Source organism: Pongo pygmaeus, chromosome 4, assembly GCF_028885625.2.
Source record: "Pongo pygmaeus isolate AG05252 chromosome 4, NHGRI_mPonPyg2-v2.0_pri, whole genome shotgun sequence".
NCBI classification, from domain to species: Eukaryota; Metazoa; Chordata; class Mammalia; order Primates; family Hominidae; genus Pongo; species Pongo pygmaeus.
In genome coordinates this window covers 17,455,369-17,474,373 of record NC_072377.2, presented here as the reverse complement: position 1 = coordinate 17,474,373, position 19,005 = coordinate 17,455,369, and the positions used below count along the sequence as shown (strand labels likewise).

The following is a 19,005-nucleotide window of genomic DNA, read 5'->3' as shown; positions in this document are numbered from 1 at the left end:
GTGATCCTGCCCACTGAACTCCAGCCTGGGTGACAGAGAGAGACCCTGTCTCAAAAACCAAAACAAGAAAGGGAGAGAAAAACAGGAGGAATCAGTGGGAAATATTTGAGGGCCTCATCAGGTAGTAATTATTAATTTGGGCGGCTTCTTGTTTCAAGGAAACACGCTGGCTCTGTCAACACCACTGTTGCAATAGAATTCCATGTGTTTAAGCCAGCAAGATGCAAGCAAGAGCTTGCAAGCCTGCACCTTTTAAGTTTTTCCAGTCTTCCAAGGTAACCATTTTATTTTAAAACAAAGCTGTCGTCGGTCCCTTGGGTGTTTTTAGATGTCTTGCAATGTGGCATCTTCTGGAAGCTCAACATTTTACCAGGGGATGATTCACAGCCAGCCAATGTCATCCCATCTTAAATTTATTAATGGATCTCATTTCACAACTGGGGATTTAAAAATATGGAAAGACTTCAGACAGCTTGTTTGCACATCAGAATCAGAGACAGCCCCACGCCTCCATCTATATACCCTTCTCACATCTTCAGAACCTACCTGAGGTTTATTGAATGGATCAAATAAAATGTTCTTATTGTCACTAAGCAGGGATATACCAGGGTAACTTTACCTAAAATTAAAATATTTCGTTCATCAAAGACAACTCCTGCCCCTCTCAACCCAACCCACACTGGTTACCTTGTGAGCTATATTTTTAATTTAATGTAAATAATCGTGATAGTGATGGAACAGGCTGAATAAGCATACCCTACGCTGCTTTATCCTTATGATATAGAGAAGAATGTCTTTTAAGGGACCACATATTAAAATGGAAACAGTGCTTTGTTTAGTCTAATGCCAAGAGGAATGAAACAGAAAATGGTTCCTGGGCTAACAGCATCCACAGCGCTTTGTAAAAGGCAGCTTTGCAGTCCATGGAAGCCAGTCGACCTGGGAAGGAAGCCTTGGTTTCCTCTTTGTGCTGATTAAGAGTCCAGTGCTTCAGAGTGCAGTTCCAGACGCGGAAGGAAGATCTTATCGCGGCTTTCGGAAAAGCTCCATTGTTACAGAGGTCCTTGTTTCCTTCATGCCGAAAAGAAAGAAATAACATTGAAGGCTCATTTTGGTTTGTAATCTGTTTGGATCCAAATGTTCATTCCTTACTGAGATTTTCTGAACCTATGAGAATATTTCACAGGATTGATGACTAATCCAGGTACTCTAAAGATGAGATCCATCAATAAAATTTTAATCTCTCAATCACCTGGTACTCTTGATTGTACCTGTGTTCACAAGCTGTAAATTGATATAAGCTCTAAACCATTTGTTATTCCTTGCCAATAAAATATGACATTAAATTAGGTTCTACTACTAGTTTAAGCAGAGCTTTCTTCAATTTGGTATATCTATATATACATTGTTGATCTAGTTCTGTTGGAATAAGAGCTAAGAATATGACCTCCAAAACTTCCACTTCCAATTTTTGGAATTTGTTAATGTTTTCTTTGTGGCCAATTATATGATTGAATCATCTAAATGCCCAAAGTCACAAAAGAACATATACTTTCTGCCGGATATAAAGTCATGTATATAATGTTGAGGTTGTTTATTATATTTTTTTCAAATCTTATTTTTCCTTATTTTTATCTGCTTGGCCTAGTAAACTCTGAAAGAGATATATTACAATCTCCTAGAATAATTTGTTTGCTTTTAAGTTATCTTGACATGAGTTTTTGCTTTATGTATTCGGCTTTTTTGCTGCTTTAGCATAAACATAACTGTAATACATTCTTGGGGCTTATATACTTTTATCATTAAATGATCTTTCTCTTTGTCCTATTTAATAGGTATGGATATGTTTTCATTGAAGCTCTACAGCTTCAAATCTTGTATCAAACCATTTGGTTAAATGACATGAGGGTTAGTTATCAAATGTAAAAAAGCAGTATTTTCTCTGAATTATTATGGACAAAGACTGGGAAAAAAATTGAGTTGTTATGTTAAGGAAGTGGATTATGAGTTAATTATTCCTTAAGCTATTTTTTTTTTTTTTTTGAGATGGAGTCTTGCTCTGTCGCCCAGGCTGGAGTGCAGTAGCGCTATCTCAGGTCACTGCAACCTCTGCTTACTGGGGTCAAGCGATTCTCCTACCTCAGCCTCCAGAGTAACTGGGTTACAGGCACGCACAACCATGCCCGGCTAATTTTTGCATTTTTAGTAGAGATAGGGTTTCACCATGCGGGCCAGGCTGATCTCAAACTCCTGATCTCGAGGATCCACCCGCCTCGGCCTCCCAAAGTGCTGGAATTACAGGCGTGAGCCACCACGTGCAGCCTCCTTAAGTTTATTTTTTATTCTGATTATATTTGTTTAATAAACTGAAGTAATTTCCAAAATAAATGAATAATGTTCTGATTTCTGGTCAACGTTGATAGGAATAGGGTAAAACCCATCAAGCCAGAAGAGAAAACTTACCTATTGTTATCTCCACCTTCCCTGCCATCTGTTCCTTATCTGTCCATCATCAAACAATCTAATTTTGAAAATACAGTAGGTGTGTCTGGCTACTGCCTGTGGGTGATAGTGAATTTCGTTAGAGTCAGCCGCATTGTTTTTCGGGAGGCAAGGAGCCATCTCAGTTCTAGAGCTGGAGGAAGAAGCAATCCGTGTGATTCTCTGGCTTCCTCTTAGTGACCTCTCTCCTGCTGCAGGGAACAGCAGCACTTCAGTTCAAAAGGCTTGGAACAAACTGATCCTTTTTGTAAATATTAGAAATAACAAGTTGAGGCTTTACAGACTAGAAGCTACAAGGCGTTCTTTCAGTTGATAAGCTAGTAAGTCAACGCTGCTTTACTTTTTACTTGACTTTATGAGAAATGGCATAACCTCAGCTGTACTTTCAAGCAACAGCATTTTGTCAGCAGAAGAACATTGTCAGTACATAGCCATGGCCTCTTTCATCCTTTAGGCAAAGAATATATAAAAGGTTACTATTTCCAATATTCTACTGCCCTAGAAATGGCAATAAATGCATTTCTACCCATTGTAGAAATGCAATGGGTAGGGGCAATCAAAGCAACTCTGTCCGTAAATGGCCTTTTATTATTTTTGGTGACAACTGGAAGGAAGTCTTTAGAAATTTCTCTATAGGGTGCAGTAGGATGTCAAAGGAATTCTAACTTTTAGCAGGAATCTTGAATGTGCCAAGTTCACACATGACTGAAATATGTTTAATTCTTAATCAAGTAAATGGAAACAAGATGGTCAGAGGGACTGCAGAGGGTACCCATTCTATTACCCCAGATTAAACTCTTTACGCTTCTCCAAAAAGTATTTGGAGATTAGTTTTTTTGTTTTTTGAGATGGGGTCTCACTCTGTCGCCCAGGTGCAGTGGAGCAGTGGTGCCATCTCGGCTCACTGCCAACTCAACCCTGCCTCCCAAGCTCAAGGGATCCTCCCACCTCAGCCTCCCAAGTAGCTGGTACTAAAGGCACGCTCTCTGCACCCAGCTAATTTTTGTATTTTTAGTAGAGACAGTGTTTCACACCATGTTGTCCAGGCTGATCTCAAACTCCTGAGCTCAAATGATCCTTCTATCTTAGCCTCCCAAAATGCTGGAATGACAGGCATGAGCCTGCCTACTTTTTATTTTTTTAACTACATACCAAATAACAAATAGGAATTTCTAGATATAGACCACCTAAGAAGGAAAAACGTACAGAAAAAAGTAATTAATGCTAAATAATGATAATAGAATTTTATGTCTCTATCTTCTTACATAAACCTATAGCAAGGAACCTGGAACTCTTAGTGCATCAAGACGTTTTATTTGATTACATGAAACAAATTGTTAGAGGCTAATTTTTCCCTCAAGTAAAAATAATTACCAATTCTTTTTCATCCATTTCTCTGTGTATTTGATTTGTTTGTTTGTTGAGACAGAATCTCACTCTGTCTCCCAGGCTGGAGTACAGTGGTGCAATCTTGACTCACTGCAACCTCTGCCTCCCAGGTTCAAGCAATTCTCATGCCTCAGCCTCCCAAGTAGCAGGGACTACAGGCGTGCACCACCATGTCCAGTTAATTTTTGTGTATTTTAAATAGAAACAGGATTTCACCATATTGGTCAGGCTGCTCTCAAACCCCCAAGCTCAGGTGATCCTCCTGCCTCAGCCTCCCAAAGTGCTGGGATTACAGGCATGAGCCACCATGCCCGGCTTGTGTTTGCCGTTCTATCAGCTTCCAAAAGTGCAAAAAGTTCAATGATCCATTCCTGCTCACAGCAGCACTATTCAGAATAGCCAAAAGGTGGAAGTAACACAAGTGTTCGTCGACAGATGAATGAATAAGCAAAATGTGTTATCTACATAAAACAGAATATTATTCATCCTTCAAAGGGAAGTACATTCTGACATATGCTACAACTTGGATGAAACTTTAGGACATTATACTAAGTAAAATGAGCCTTTTACAAAAAGACAAATACTGCATGAATTCACTAACATAAGATACCTAGAGTAGTCAAAATCATAGAAACAGAAAGTGGAATGGTAGTTGCTAGGGAATAGGAGTAAGAGAGAATGAGGAGCAATTATTTAATGGGTAGAAGAGTTTCAGTTTTACAAGATAGAAAAGAGTTACAGAGATAGATGGTGGTGATGGTTGTGTAACATTATGGACATTATGGATGTATTTAATGACACTGAACAGTACACTTAAAAATGGTTAAGTTGGACCTAGGGCAATGGCTCACACCTCTAATCCCAGCACCTTGGGAGGCCAAGGTGGGTGGATCATGAGGTCAAGAGATCGAGACCATCCTGGCCAACATAGTGAAACCCCGCCTCTACAAAAAATACAAAAGTTAGCTGGACATGGTGGTGCACACCTGTAGTCCCAGCTACTCAGGAGGCTGAGGCAGGAGAATCGCTTGAACCCGGGAGGCAGAGGTTGCAGTAAGCTGAGATCGTGCCACTGCACTCCAGCCCGGCGACACAGCGAGACTCTGTCTCAAAAAAAAAAAAAAAAAAAGGTTAGGTTGGTAAACTTTATGTTTTGTGCATTTTATTACAGTAAAAACAAAAATGTGGATAGTTGCTGATTCTGGAGAAGAGGTAAATTTTCTCAGTACAGGTGAAGCAAGTACAATCTGTGATCAATGTTGTTGGGAGAAAAACAGCTTTTGGTCGATCAGACATACCTCAGAACTGAGGAAGACGGTAAAGAGTCTCCGATGTGTATGTTTTTCATTTAAATTAAACTATGCCTTCCTGGGTCAAGCCAGGACCCAAAGTGTTCAGAGAAAACAGAATTTTATGTGATATTTTGAGTCCAAACAGAAACAGGAAATTCCAGCAACCTCTGGAAAGAGAACAAGTTCCCTTGAGAAGTTCTCACTTAGTTTTCCATATTGAATGAGTTCTGAGTGGTTCAAATGACATCCTGAAACACATGTGAACCATCTCAATCTCCACATATCCTCCGTGCTGGGTAAAGTTCAAACAACTAGGCATTATTTTAAGACTTGGAGTATATCGCATTGCAAACAGGCTAAGTTAAATTCTACCCTGATAAGAGAAGAGATAAAAGTGGCTATTCATATTATTTATGAGATCTTGCCTACCCAAAAATGCAACCACTGAAGTCATTCCATTATGCATAATATCTTGAAGTCCCTTATTAAAGTAAATACACGTAAGTCACTCAAGGTGGCACATGTTACCACCCAGAACTGTAAATCATCTGACTAGGTTAATTACTTATCACGTAACAGAATGGAAATGAGGAAAGGAGAGGAGAAAGAGAAGGAACATTTATTTGGCTCTTCCTATGTGCTTACATTCAGGTAAGTTCTTTATGTAATTGCTTTTATTGAATCTTTGTGACATTTTGATAAAATAAAAGTTATTATTGCTTAATTTTTACAATTAACAGAATTGAGACTTAGAAATATTAAGTAACTTGTCCATAGCTTCGCAGCTAAGAAGAACCTGGTTTTGAGGCTGGGTACAGTGCCTCACACACCTGTAATCCCAGTACTTTGGGCGGCCAAGGCGGACGGCTCTCTTGAGGCCAGGAGTTTGAGACCAGCCTGGCCAACATGGTGAAATCCCATCTCTACTAAAATACAAAAAAAAAATGCCGGGTGTGGTGGCACACGCCTGTAATCTCAGCTACTGGGGAGGCTGACACACGAGAATCACTTGAGCCCAGGAGGCAGAGGTTGTAGTGAGCAGAGATTGCACCAATGCACTCCAGTCTGGGTGACAGAGGAAGGAATCCAGGTCTGACTGATTCCAAACCCTACCAGGTTAGTATCCACCCAGTGTTTGAAGGAGGAAATCAAAACAAAAGAACACAGCAGCACTGGCTCAATAGAAATACGATGTGAGGCACATATGTATAATGCAAGGCACAACTGTAGCCATATTTAAAAAGTATTAAAGACTCCATGGCTGGGCACAGTGGCTCATGCCTGTTATCCCAGCACATTGGGAGGGTGAGGCAGGAGGATTGCTTGAGTCCAGGAGCTTGACACCAGCCTAGGAAAAAGGCAAGACCCCATTACAGAAATAGTAAAAATTAGCCCAGCACAGTGGTGTGTGCCTGTAGTCCTAGCACTTTGGAAGGCTGAGGTGGGAGGATAACTTGAACCCAGGAAGTTGAGGCTGCAGTGAGCTGTGATCTTGCCACTTGAGCCTGAGCAACAGAGCAAGACCCTGTCTCTCAAAAAATAAATAAGTGATAAAATTAATTTTAATAAGATATTTTATTTACTTTAATATAGCCAAAATATTATCATTTCATGAGTTCATGTCCTCTGTAGGGACATGGATGAAATTGGGAATCATCATTCTCAGTAAACTATTGTAAGGACAAAAAACCAAACACCGCATGTTCTCACTCATAGATGGGAATTGAACAATGAGAACACATGGACACAGGAGGGGGAACATCACACTCTGGGGACTGTTGTGGGGGAGGGGGAGGGGGGGAGGGATAGCATTAGGAGATATACCTAATGCTAAATGGCGAGTTAATGGGTGCAGCACACCAGCATGGCACATGTATACATATGTAACTAACCTGCACATTGTGCACATGTATCCTAAAACTTAAAGTATAATAATAATGAAAATAAAAAGTTTAAAAAAAATTATCATTTCAAAGTGTAATTGACAAGTATTTTTTGTTGAGACAGTCTCACTTTCTTTCTCAGGCTAAAATGCAGTGGTGTGATCACAGCTCACTGCAGCCTTGAACTCCTGGGTTCAAGTAATCCTGCCTCAGCCTCCCGAGTAGCTGGGACTATAGCCACATACCACCATGCACAGCTAATTTCTAATTTTTTTGTAGATATGGGGTCTCACTATGTTGCCTAAGCTGGTCTCAAACTCCTGGGTTCATGTAATATTCCCACCTTAGCCTCCCAAAGTGCTGGGACAACAGGCACAAGCTGCCGTGCTTGGCTAATTTTTACTTTTTTTGTAGTGATGGTCTCAAGCTCCTGCACTTGCCCAGGCTGGTCTCAAGGTCCTGCACTCAAGCAATCCTCCCACCTCAGCCTCCCAAAGTGCTGGTGTGAACCTTGGTGCCCACCCAGCTTAAAAATGATTGAGATATTTTACATTACTTTTTATAATACCACTTTGAAATCTAGTATGTAGCTTATATTCCTAGCTCATCCTAATTCAGAGTAACCACATTTCAAGTGCTCAGCAATCATGTGGCTAGTTGCTACCATATTGAACAGTGTCACTCCACAGCACTGACTCCTTGTAGATTTGTACCATTCACAAGTTTGGCCATTATAATTTTGTTTTTATCTACATTACTTATTAAAATATCGGCCAACACAAGTACCTGGAAAAGTTAAGTTAGAATTATTATCTGATCCAGCAATCCCACTTTTTGGCATATACCCAAAAGAAATGACACAAAATGAAAACATTTTAGGAAGAAATGAAAACATACATCTACACGAAAATTTGTACACAAACATTCATATCTGCTTTATTCAAAATAACCCAAAAGTGGAAACAACCCAAATGATCACCAATTGATGAATGCGTAAGTAAAATGTGTTATATCCATGGAATGGAATCTTATTCAACAACAAAGAAGAATGAAGTCCTGATACATGCTAAATAAAACATGGATGAATCTTGAAAACATTATGCTAAAAGAAGGAAGCCAGTCAAAAAAGAACCACATATTGTATGATTCCATTTATATGAAACATCCAGAATAAGCAAATCTATAAAAAGACTAAAAGTAGATTAGTGGGCTGGGCACAGTGGCTCATACCTATAATCCCAGCACTTTGGGAGACCAAGGTGGGAGGATCACTTCAGCCCAGGAGTTCGAGACCAACCTAGGCAACATAGCAAGACCCCATCTCTATTTAAAAATTTAAAAAATAAAAAATAAAGTAGATTAGTGGTGTTTTTTTGTTTTCATTTTTGTTTGTTTTAGCAGTGGGTTTTTTGTTTTGGTTTTTGTTTTTTGACAGAGTCTCGCTCTGTCGCCCAGGCTGGAGTGCAGTGGTGTGGGTCTCAGCTCACTGCAACCTCCGCCTCCTGGGTTCAAGCGATTCTTCTGCCTCAGCCTCCCGAGTAGCTGGGACTACAAGCACATGCCACCATGCCTGGCTAATTTTTTGTATTTTTAGTAGAGACAGGGTTTCACCGTGTTAGCCAGGATGGTCTCGAACTCCTGACCTCGTGATCTGCCCGCCTCAGCCTCCCAAAGTGCTGGGATTACAGACGTGAGCCACCACGCCCAGTCAGATGAGTGGTTTTCTAGGGCTGGGAAGGTTGAGGGGATATGGAGTGGAGAGTAATTGCTAATGGTTATGAGATTATTTTGGAGGATTAAATTCTATTGTGATGGTTACCTGCTATAGGTGATGGTTACCTATTAATAGTAAAATCTATTGACTTGTACAATTTAAGTGAGTGAATTATATGACATATGAATTATATCTCAATGAAGTTGTAAGATAAAATATATAAACTCATCTGAACCCTCAAAAGATATCAAGCAAGGCAAAAGCTTTAATATAAGTTTCTAAAGAGATATTTATCTGCTAATTGATCACTATTAGATATGATGGTTCTAAAACTACTAGATTCCCTGCCTACACCCCTACCTACACCTCTGCCTAGTCTATATCACTGCAGTTCTTTTTTTTTTTTGAGACGGAGTCTCACACTGTTGCACAGGCTGGAGTACAGTGGCATGATCTCGGCTCACCGCAACCTCTGCCTCCTGGGTTCAAGCGATTCTCCTGCCTCAGCCTCCCGAGTAGCTGGGATGACATGTGCCTGCCACCACAGCCGGCTAATTTTTTGTATTTTTAATAGAGATGGGGTTTCACTCTGTTGGCCAGGCTGGTCTCACACCGCTACAGATCTTATGTTCTTGGTCTTGTCTTCAAGAAGAGCATCTATCTAACAAATGCCTGGAGAGGACAAGCTTGGAGCCAAGCACTTTCTTAGATGAACAAGATAAGACCCCTGCCCACTTGAGTCTGTGATATGGAAAAGTAGATAAACAAATATAGAAATACAGAAAAGTAGACAAATACCAGCCATTGTGAGTAGTTCTATAATGGGGAATCTATACAGAGCCTCATAGAATGGCTCCATGGAAAAATAAGGTTAATGTAGCACTTCTTGGACCTATCAGTGCAGTGACTGTACCAAAAGGGCTGATTAAAATAACATGTCTTGGCTTATTTTTTGTGACATTACACTAAGTCATGGGAACCTCATTCTTTTTAAGTGCTGTACTCTTAAGTACAAATCACATCGAATTTTGTTTCAGAATTTTGCCAAGATTCCTCATCATGCTCATTGGTCAATGGATTCCAGATGCCAACTCTTCCCACTTTTTAAAATAGGACAAATGTTTGGCAGCTCCAGTCCTGAGGACTTTTCTCATTTGCTGATGATTCCTCAATGAAGAGAGTCTGGTAAACAAAGAGCAGTCCAAATTTAACTTGACACCTGTGCACCAGGAAGCATGTTGACACTTGTTTTTAGCAGTACTCTTCATTAAGGAAATAATTCAAGTTGCCTATCAGCAGTGGAATGATTAAAAGGTACCGGTTATCCATACCATGGACTATTACACAGCAGTGAAATGAACAGATCATGTTACACATGCCACTCTGGCTGAATTTCAAAAAGAATATTGAGCCCAAGAAGCCAATCATAAAGTATGATTTCAAAGACATTTTCAAAACAGGCAAAACTAAACACATGTACACTGTTTACTGAAACACATATGCACTAAAAAGCAAGGGTGTGATTGACACGAAATTCAGGAGTTATCTCTGAGGGGCGTGGGAAGAGGAAGGATATATGATCTGGGTGGAGCACACAGGAAACTTCTGGGGGACTGGTGATGTTCCATTTCTTGGCATAGATGGTGGTTTAAAAGCTGTTTATTGTGTTGTTTAAATTATACATGTATATTTTCACACACAACTTGTATATTTTACAATGAAATAATGGATGCACATTCTGGCTGGTGATGCAGGCTCCCCTAGGCATCTACCTTTTTATGCACATATTATTCTGGTTTACTGGTCTGTAATAGATCCTGCATTAGCTGGATTCTGGAATTCAATGCTACTTAAAATATATAGATTTCTTTGTCTGTGAGGAGTTTTCGAGTTGGCAAGATATTTGAGACAGATAGAGGATTCCTGGAACCTCAGAAGGGCGGCCAGGGGGCAAACATGAGCCTCTGGCCTCATCCCTTATCTGGCTTACGGCCCAGTCAGACCACCCCCAATGAAAGCCAGGTCAGAGAAGCGTGCAGAAGATATGCAGAGAGGCCTCATACCTTCACGTATTAAATCTTTATCCTTGGACTTCAAAAACTCCCAGAAATGGGGAGTGGGAGTCGTACTAGTCCCTTAGGCAAACAACAATGGAAGCAGCAGCCCCAATCTGCCTACTCATCATGATCGTAAATCACGCTTCCAGACACCTGCCTGGACAGCAGCCCGAGAGAAACTTCGGTATGGGAGTTGCCCTTGCGTTGAGTAGGCTGGTTTATCTCTAAGGGCGTGCACAGAGCTACAAGGTTGGAAGGAAAGGGTTATTGTGGCTAGTTCAAGGATTCTTACTCTCCCTCTGGCGAACCAGCCGGACAAATGCTAAGTGCTGATTGTAGTCAGTTCTAAATAGAGCAGCAAGCACACCCTTTCATATCTCCAAGATATTCAAATTCCCACTCAGCAAGAACTAATATTTTTACAAGGTAGAGATCCACTGACCAAGGAGCGGCAGCTTTTAAACTACTCCACAGTCGCTTATTCCCCAGAAAAGCCATATTAGAAAAAGATAAACAGACGAGATCTTTCAGGGACTCCAATTTTTCTTGTTGATAAAATGAAGTTGTCTTTCCTAAATCCAAGCTTGCAAAGGTGTGTGTATCAGCAGTTCCAAAAGCTCAGCCATCCTAGATTGGCTGCCCCAAATGACCTGAATCCATCTTATTTTCCTCACATTATTGATTCTCAAGAAAAAGGCCTCAGGGTGGAGATAGGATACCCATGCCCATCAGTCGAGATGATTTGCGAGACGTGTTCAATTTACAGTTATCCACTCCAGATAGGTGTGGTCTATCCTTCCAACCCAGTGTTCCGGAACAGAAAAGAAATTAGAACTACTAGGTTTAGGGCTGGATAGGTGGCTCACACCTGTAATCCCAGTACTTTGGAAGGCTGAGGCAGAAGGATTGCTTGAGGTCAGGAGTTCAAGACCAGCCTGAGCAACACACTGAGACTCCATCACTATATTTAAAAAAAAAAAAAAAAATTCATGGCCTGGCGCGGTGGCTCACGCCTGTAATCCCAGCACTTTGGGAGGCAGGGGCAGATGGATCATGAGGTCAGAAGATCGAGACCATCCTGGCTAACACAGTGAAATCCCATCTCTACTAAAAATACAAAAAATTAGCCAGGCACGGTGGCAGGCGCCTATAGTCCCAGCTACTCGGGAGGCTGAGGCAGGAGAATGGCATGAACCGGGGAGGCGGAGCATCAGTGAGCCAAGATCAAGCCACTACACTCTAGCCTGGGTGACAGAGCAGGACTCCAACTCAAAACAAACAAACAAAAAAAATTAAATTTAAAAAATTATTTTAAAAGAACTATAGTGTCTGTGTCGACAAAAAGAGTCGAACTGTGTAAAATATTTGAAGAGCCAAATATGAGTGATCCTGCCTGTGACACAGCCCTCAGGATGTCCTGCGAACATGTTCCCAAGGTGGCTGGGGTGCAGTTTGGTTTTATACATTTTAGGGAGGCATGAGACATCAAATGCATTTAAGAAATACATGAAATACATTGGTTTGGTCCAGAAAGGCGAACAACTCAAAGTGGGGGCTTCCAGGCTGTTGGTGAATTTTAACATTTTCTGGTTGACAATTGGTTAAGTTTGTCTAGTCCTGGGATAGATAGAAAGGGAATGTTCAGGTTAAGATAAAGATTGTGGAAACCAAAGTTATATTGAAGTCTTACAGTGGCTGCCCTTAGAGATAATAGGTGACAAATGTTTCCTATTCAGACCTTAATTAATCTTTTTAGGATTGGGAGGGTCTGGAAGAAAAAGATCTAGCTATGTTAATAGCAATTCTTTACAGACGCAAATTATCCCCCACAAAGAACAGCTTTGCAGGGTCATTTCAAAATATGACAAAGAAACATGTTTTGGGGTAAAATATTTTTATTTTCTTCTTTGTCTCGTAATGTTATGCCAGAGTCAGGTTGGAAAGTACATCATGATATATAGGGTCAAATAAAACCCATCTGATGAGAATTTATGATTCATAGGGCATGACTGGACTCCTTAGATAGGAATTTGGGAAGAAAAAAAAAATCAGAGTTTAGTCTTCAGTCCCCACTCTTGGCCGAAAAGCATTCCATAGCATGCATATACAGGCCAAACAGCAACAGGTCCCACAGTGCTAGGAAGGCTCATTCCTAGAGTTATCTGATTTGGTCATTTGGCGAGGTCTCTCAGTGCTAGGAAGGCTCATTCCTGGAGTAGTCTGGTTGGTGGTAATAGTTTTAAAATATTAGCGATTTGGATCATGGGGGAGAGGACACGGTCTGACCTGATGTAATAGCCAATTGTTTAAGGGTTAAGATGAAGTCAGGCCTAGGGTTTAGTCTGGAAAAAAAAAAAATTCTGGCATCAGATCCATTTTGTGAGCTATCATGATCTGGGTCTTCAATTGTGCCTTTTTCCTTTTGCTGTATCTGGCATAACATTTACAGGAGCTATATAATGCTAATACAGTGACAAATATCATAAAGATAGCCAAGATTAGGCATCCAATAAGATTATAAGTAGAGTCAGAGGGCAGTAAACAACCTAACCAGCCCAAAAAAATCACTGCACGCCTCATTATGTTCTTTGATTAGACTTACAATGTGTTTACCCTCCTTATAAAGGGTCACTCAAATTTTATGATAAAAAAAAATTTTTTTTTTTTTTTTTTTGAGATAGAATCTCGCTCTGTCACCAGGCTGGAATGCAGTGGTGCAATCTTGGCTCACTGCAACCTCCGCCTCCCAGGTTCAAGCGATTCTCCTGCCTCAGCCTCCCAAGTAGCTGGGACTACAGGTGCCTGCCACCACATCCGACTAATTTTTGTATTTTTAGTAGAGACAGGGTTTTACCATGTTGCCCAGGATGATCTCGATCTCTTGACCTCATGATCAGCTCCCCTCGGCCTCCCAAAGTGCTGGGATTACAGGTGTGAGCCACTGCGCCGGGCCGAACTTTATGATAAATCTCACTTGAAGATTGTAGGACCAACATTAACTCAGAATCCAATAAATTTAATATCTCTTCTAGCCAATTTATCTCCATAGGTATAACATCCTGAGAAGAGTATAAATCAAGTGCAAGGAACGCCTGGTCCTAAATGTCTAAATTGTTATAGACTTGTTAACAGTAGACAAATCTATTTTTCCTACTACCTTCGTATTGCACATATACTGGTATTTGGGAAAGGAAAGGAGGTTTTGTCACAGAAGTCATAATTGCACTCCAGCCTGAGCAACAAGAGCGAAACTCCGTCTCAAAAAAAAAAAAAAAAAAAAAAAGAGTCAAAAGGCTTATAGCCAATTAATTGTTCTAGGCCAGATAGGAATGGATGTGGACAAGCATTTGTTACTTCTTACAATTATTAAGTTAAAAAGCCAACAACAAAACCAAAAGGAAAAGTTACAAGACCGACTTATTTTTAACTTCTATGTGTTGAGCTACTGTGAGCTTGGTTTTTGTTACAGACATATAGCAATTAACTATACAAAACATAAGCATTGTTCTAAAAAATACAGAGAGAGAAAGACTTATCTTCACAACTCATAATTGGGAGTATTATACCTAGGAGGCTTGTTACAAGGTTTTTTGTGTTTTTTTGCTTTTTTTTTTTTGAGACGGAGTCTCACTCTGTCACCCAGGCTGGAGTGCAGTGGCACGACCTCAGCTCACTGCAAGCTCCACCTCCCGGGTTCACGCCATTCTCCTGCCTCAGCCTCCCGAGTAGCTGGGACTACAGGTGCCCTTGACCACGCCCAGCTAATTTTTTGTATTTTCAGTAGAGACACGGTTTCACCGTGTTAGCCAGGACAGTCTCAATCTCCTGACCTCGTGATCCGCCTGCCTCAGCCTCCCAAAGTGCTGGGGTCACAGGCGTGAGCCACTGCACCCGGCCTGTTACAAGGTATTTTTATCCTGTTAGTAAATAATTCTTTAATTCTATAGTAGGTGTCAGGCCTTTGAGCCCAAGCCAAGCCATTGCATCCCCTGTGATTCGCACGTATACTCCCAGATGGCCTGAAGTAACTGAAGAATCACAAAATAAGTGAATATGCCCTGCCCCGCCTTAACTGATGACATTCCACCACAAAATAAGTGTAAATGGCCGGTCCTTGCCTTAACTAATGATATTCCACTACAAAAGAAGTAAAAATGGCCGGTCCTTGCCTGAAGTGATGACATTACCTTGTGAAAGTCCTTTTCCTGGCTCATCCTGGCTCAAAAGCTTCCCCACGGAGCACCTTTCGACCCCTACTCTGCCGCCAGAGAACAACTCCCCTTTGACTGTAATTTTTTACCCAAATCCTATAAAACAGCCCCACCCTTATCTCCCTTCGCTGACTCTCTTTTCCGACTCAGCCCACCTGCACCCAGGTGAAATAAACAGCTTTATTGCTCACACAAAGCCTGTTTGGTGGTCTCTTCACACGGACGCGCATGAAAGTAGGCAGAATATTTTTTGGTTGGCGTGGATGTAAAAGCGACACATAATAGTTTAGAAGGCAACTAAACTTGCTTTAACAGCTGTTTAGGCATTTTTGTACCCCCTTCTTGATTTGGAAGGTTTGACCTTGACCTAATTTTTTCCCACAAAGCCAGCCCTTACAATCTTACACACCCACCTCTTTTGCGATAGTCCCTGGGCCCAGAGGGAGGCAGCTTGGCTAGTTCTGGCAGCAGAGCATTAGCAGCGAAACAGATCTGGGGTCAGCGGGATGCCAAACGACGGAGACTCGTAGCTCTGGTCTTCAAAATACCATGATTTTGGTTTCCTTAGAAGTAAAACAAGGAGAGATAAATAACATTTACAGTTTGAGAATTACAAGAGTAATTCATATGTCAGAATAGAAAAAGGAACCTATTCCATTAGGGCACCAAATAAAAATATGAAGAAAAATTATAATCTGGGTTTCTTTTTTTTTTTTTTTTTTGAGATGGAGTCTTGCTCTGTGCCCCAGGCTGGAGTGCAATGGCACCATCTTGCTCACTGCCACCTCTGCCTCCCAAGTTCAAGCGATTCTCATGCCTCAGCCTCTCTAATAACTGGGACTACAGGCACCCACTACCATGCCTGGCTAATTTTTGTATTTTCAGTAGAGACAAGGTTTCACCATGTTGGCCAGGCTGGTCTCAAACTCCTGAACTCAGGCAATCCGCCCACCTCGGCCTCCCAAAGTACTGGGATTACAGGCGTGAGCCACCATGCCCCGCCTATAATCTGGCTTTCTAGCCAAGAAATAATGATTTAATCTGCACTCAAAAAGTTAGGGCTGAAATCTAGTATTAAGTGTTATGCTTTATCCTTGAAACAATTTTTTTTAGCCACCTTTTTTATTAAAGAGAAAATTATAGCAAGGCCAATTTGTGTGCAAGGTAAGTTTTAGGCTTATTATGCTTGCCTGACCATCTGCATAAAATGCAGCAAGAATTGATTGGCCACATAGACTCCTTTTGAGTTGGTTTTGCTGAAACTTTACCTAAAAATAGGCTATTTTAGTTTCAGTCTTGGTAAAATAACCAGTGTCTCCAATTTAAAAAAAAAAAACAAAAAAAAACTATTATTGAACTTATGCAGACAACCATATTGTCATAAAATTACAATCTGAATTTTGGAGGACTCAGAAAGGTAAATTTGCTTGCAAAAACATACTTTACCCAAATAACGTAAAAGAAAAAGATTTCCTTGACTCTTCTTTAACCAGAGCAGCAGCTTTTAAAACAAGATGTTTGTTTACCTTGGAAATGCCATTTACAAACCAAACAGCTCATGAGAACTATTAGGCCCTGTAGAATTTAGCAGCTCCTCACAATTAGTCCTAGTAAAGACGCTCTCTACTTATTAGGTAGCAAGATTTTGTGTAAACCATTTTTATCATGGAACTCTTCTGGGAAACATTATTTCCATTAGCATAAGGGGAGCTTCAGTTAATGTTCCATTGCAAGGCAGTAAATGCCCCAAGCAGAAATTCTCTAGTTCAGCAGCTATTATTGAAAAAGTACCGTTTTTGGCATCGGCCCTGATTTAAAAAAAAAAAAAAAAAAAAAAAAAAAAACTCCACATAAAAGTCTAAGCAACAGAGAAATTGTCTCAACTAGTACTCCAGCTTTATCCTATATTTTGTGAGCTTAGATAATTTTACTAGTTTCTACTTAGTGTGTTCAAATACATTTCCTAAAAGAGTAGATTAACATATCTTCAGTTTTTACAGTACTGGAAAGCGGAAAAACATCCCCCCATTAGATATAAGCACCCATTTTCATAAGACTTTTAGGTAAAGACGGTTACAACTACCTTAGGTAAAGCTTGTTTAAACATCTTGCATTTTATAATTGGATTAAACTTTTCTGCTTTTTTGGAGCCCGTCTTGCTCTATCGCCAATGCTGGAGTGCAGTGGCACGATTTCTGCTCACTGCAACCTCTGCCTCCTAAGTTCAAGTGATTCTCCTGCCTCAACCCCCCAAGTAGCTGGGATTACAGGTGCACACCACCATGCCTGGCTAGTTTTTTGTATTTTTAGTAGAGACGGGGTTTCGCCATGCTGGCCAGGCTGGTCTCAAACTCCTGACCTCATGATCTGCCCACCTCGGCCTCCCAAAGTGCTGCGATTACACACATGAATGACCCTGCCCAGCTTAAACTGTATGTTTTTATGTTCTCGACTCAGGAACCCTTTTTTACTCCCAGACCACTTTACCTTTCCTGGTGAAAAGGGTTTGGGTTCCCGGCAGGCAATTACATCTGTAAGACCTATTCTGTCTGGAATTGGTGGGTTCTTGGTCTCACTGACTTCAAGAATCAAGCCGCACACCTTCCAGGTGAGTGTTACAGTTCTTAAGGGCAGCGTGGCCACAGTTTGTTCCTTCTCACATTCAGACATGTTCAGAGTTTCTTCCTTTTGGGGGGGTTTATGGTCTCGCTGGCTCAGGAGTACAGCCGCAGACCTTCGCGGTAAGTACTATAGCTCTTAAGGTGGTGTGTCTAGAGTCGTTCATTCCTCCTACTGAGCTCGCGATCTCACTGGCTTCAAAGACTAAAGCTACAAACCTTTCAGGGGAGTGTTACAGCTCATAAACGCAGCAAGGATCCAAAAACCAAGCAGCAACAGATTCACTGCAAACAGCTAAAGCCAAAAAACAAACCCTCCAGAATCCAGAAAGAAACCCGAGCAGATTGCGGCTGCTAGCTCAGGCAGACTGCTTTTATTTGCTTATCTGGCCCCACCCACATCCTGCTGATTGGTCCATTTTACAGAGAGCCGATTGGTCTGTTTTGCAGAGAGCTGATTGGTCCGTTTTGACAGGGTGCTGATTGGTGCATTTACAATCCCTGAGCTAGACACAAAAGTTCTCCATCCCCACTAGATTAGCTAGATACAGAGTGCCAATTGGTGTATTTACAAACCCTGAGCTAGACACAGAGTGCTGATTGGTGCATTTACAAACCTTGAGCTAGATACAGAGTGCCGATTGGTGCATTCACAATCCCTTAGCTAGACATAAAGGTTCTCCAAGTCACCACCGGATTAACTAGATACAGAGTGCTGATTGGTGCATTCACAAACCCTGAGCTAGACACAGGGTGCTGATTGGTGTGTTTACAAACCTTGAGCTAGATACAGAGTGCTGATTGGTGTATTTACTATCCCTTAGCTAGACATAAAGATTCTCCAAGTCCCCACCAGACTCGAGCCCAGCTGGCTTCACCCAGTGGATCCCCCATGGGGGCCGCAGGTGGATCTGCCTGCCAGTCCCGCACAGTGCCCCCGCACTCCTCAGCCCTTGGGTGGTCTATGGGACTGGGCGCCGTGGAGCAGGGGGCGGCGCTTGTAGGGGAGGCTCCGGCCTGCAGTAGCAGAGCGGGGTGGCGGGGGTCGGGGGAGGCTCAGGCAAGGCAGGCTGCCGGTCCGGAGCCTTGCCCTGCGGGGAGGCAGCTAAGGCCGGCGAGAAGTGGAGCACAGCAGCTGCCGACCCAGGTGCTAAGGCTCTCACTGCCCTGGGCGGCGGGGCGGCCGGCGGCACTGAGTGCGGGGCCTGCCAAGCCCACGCCCACCCAGAACTCACGCTGGCCCCGGTTCCGCCCGCGCCTCTCCCTCCACACCTCCCCATACGCCGAGGGAGCCGGCTCCGGCCTTAGCCAGGCCAGAGAAGGGCTCCCACGGTGCAGC

General features: G+C 41.9%; 1 long non-coding RNA gene across 1 annotated transcript; it reads right to left on the bottom strand.

Annotated features, from left to right (window-relative positions):
• Window positions 1-404: 404 nt before the first annotated feature.
• LOC129036728 (uncharacterized) lies at window positions 405-18,014 on the bottom strand. Its single transcript, XR_008502635.1, has 3 exons — window positions 17,886-18,014; window positions 15,462-15,611; window positions 405-1,071 (listed from the first exon to the last, which is right to left on the bottom strand). It is a non-coding gene; the product is annotated as an uncharacterized LOC129036728 (long non-coding RNA).
• Window positions 18,015-19,005: the final 991 nt, after the last annotated feature.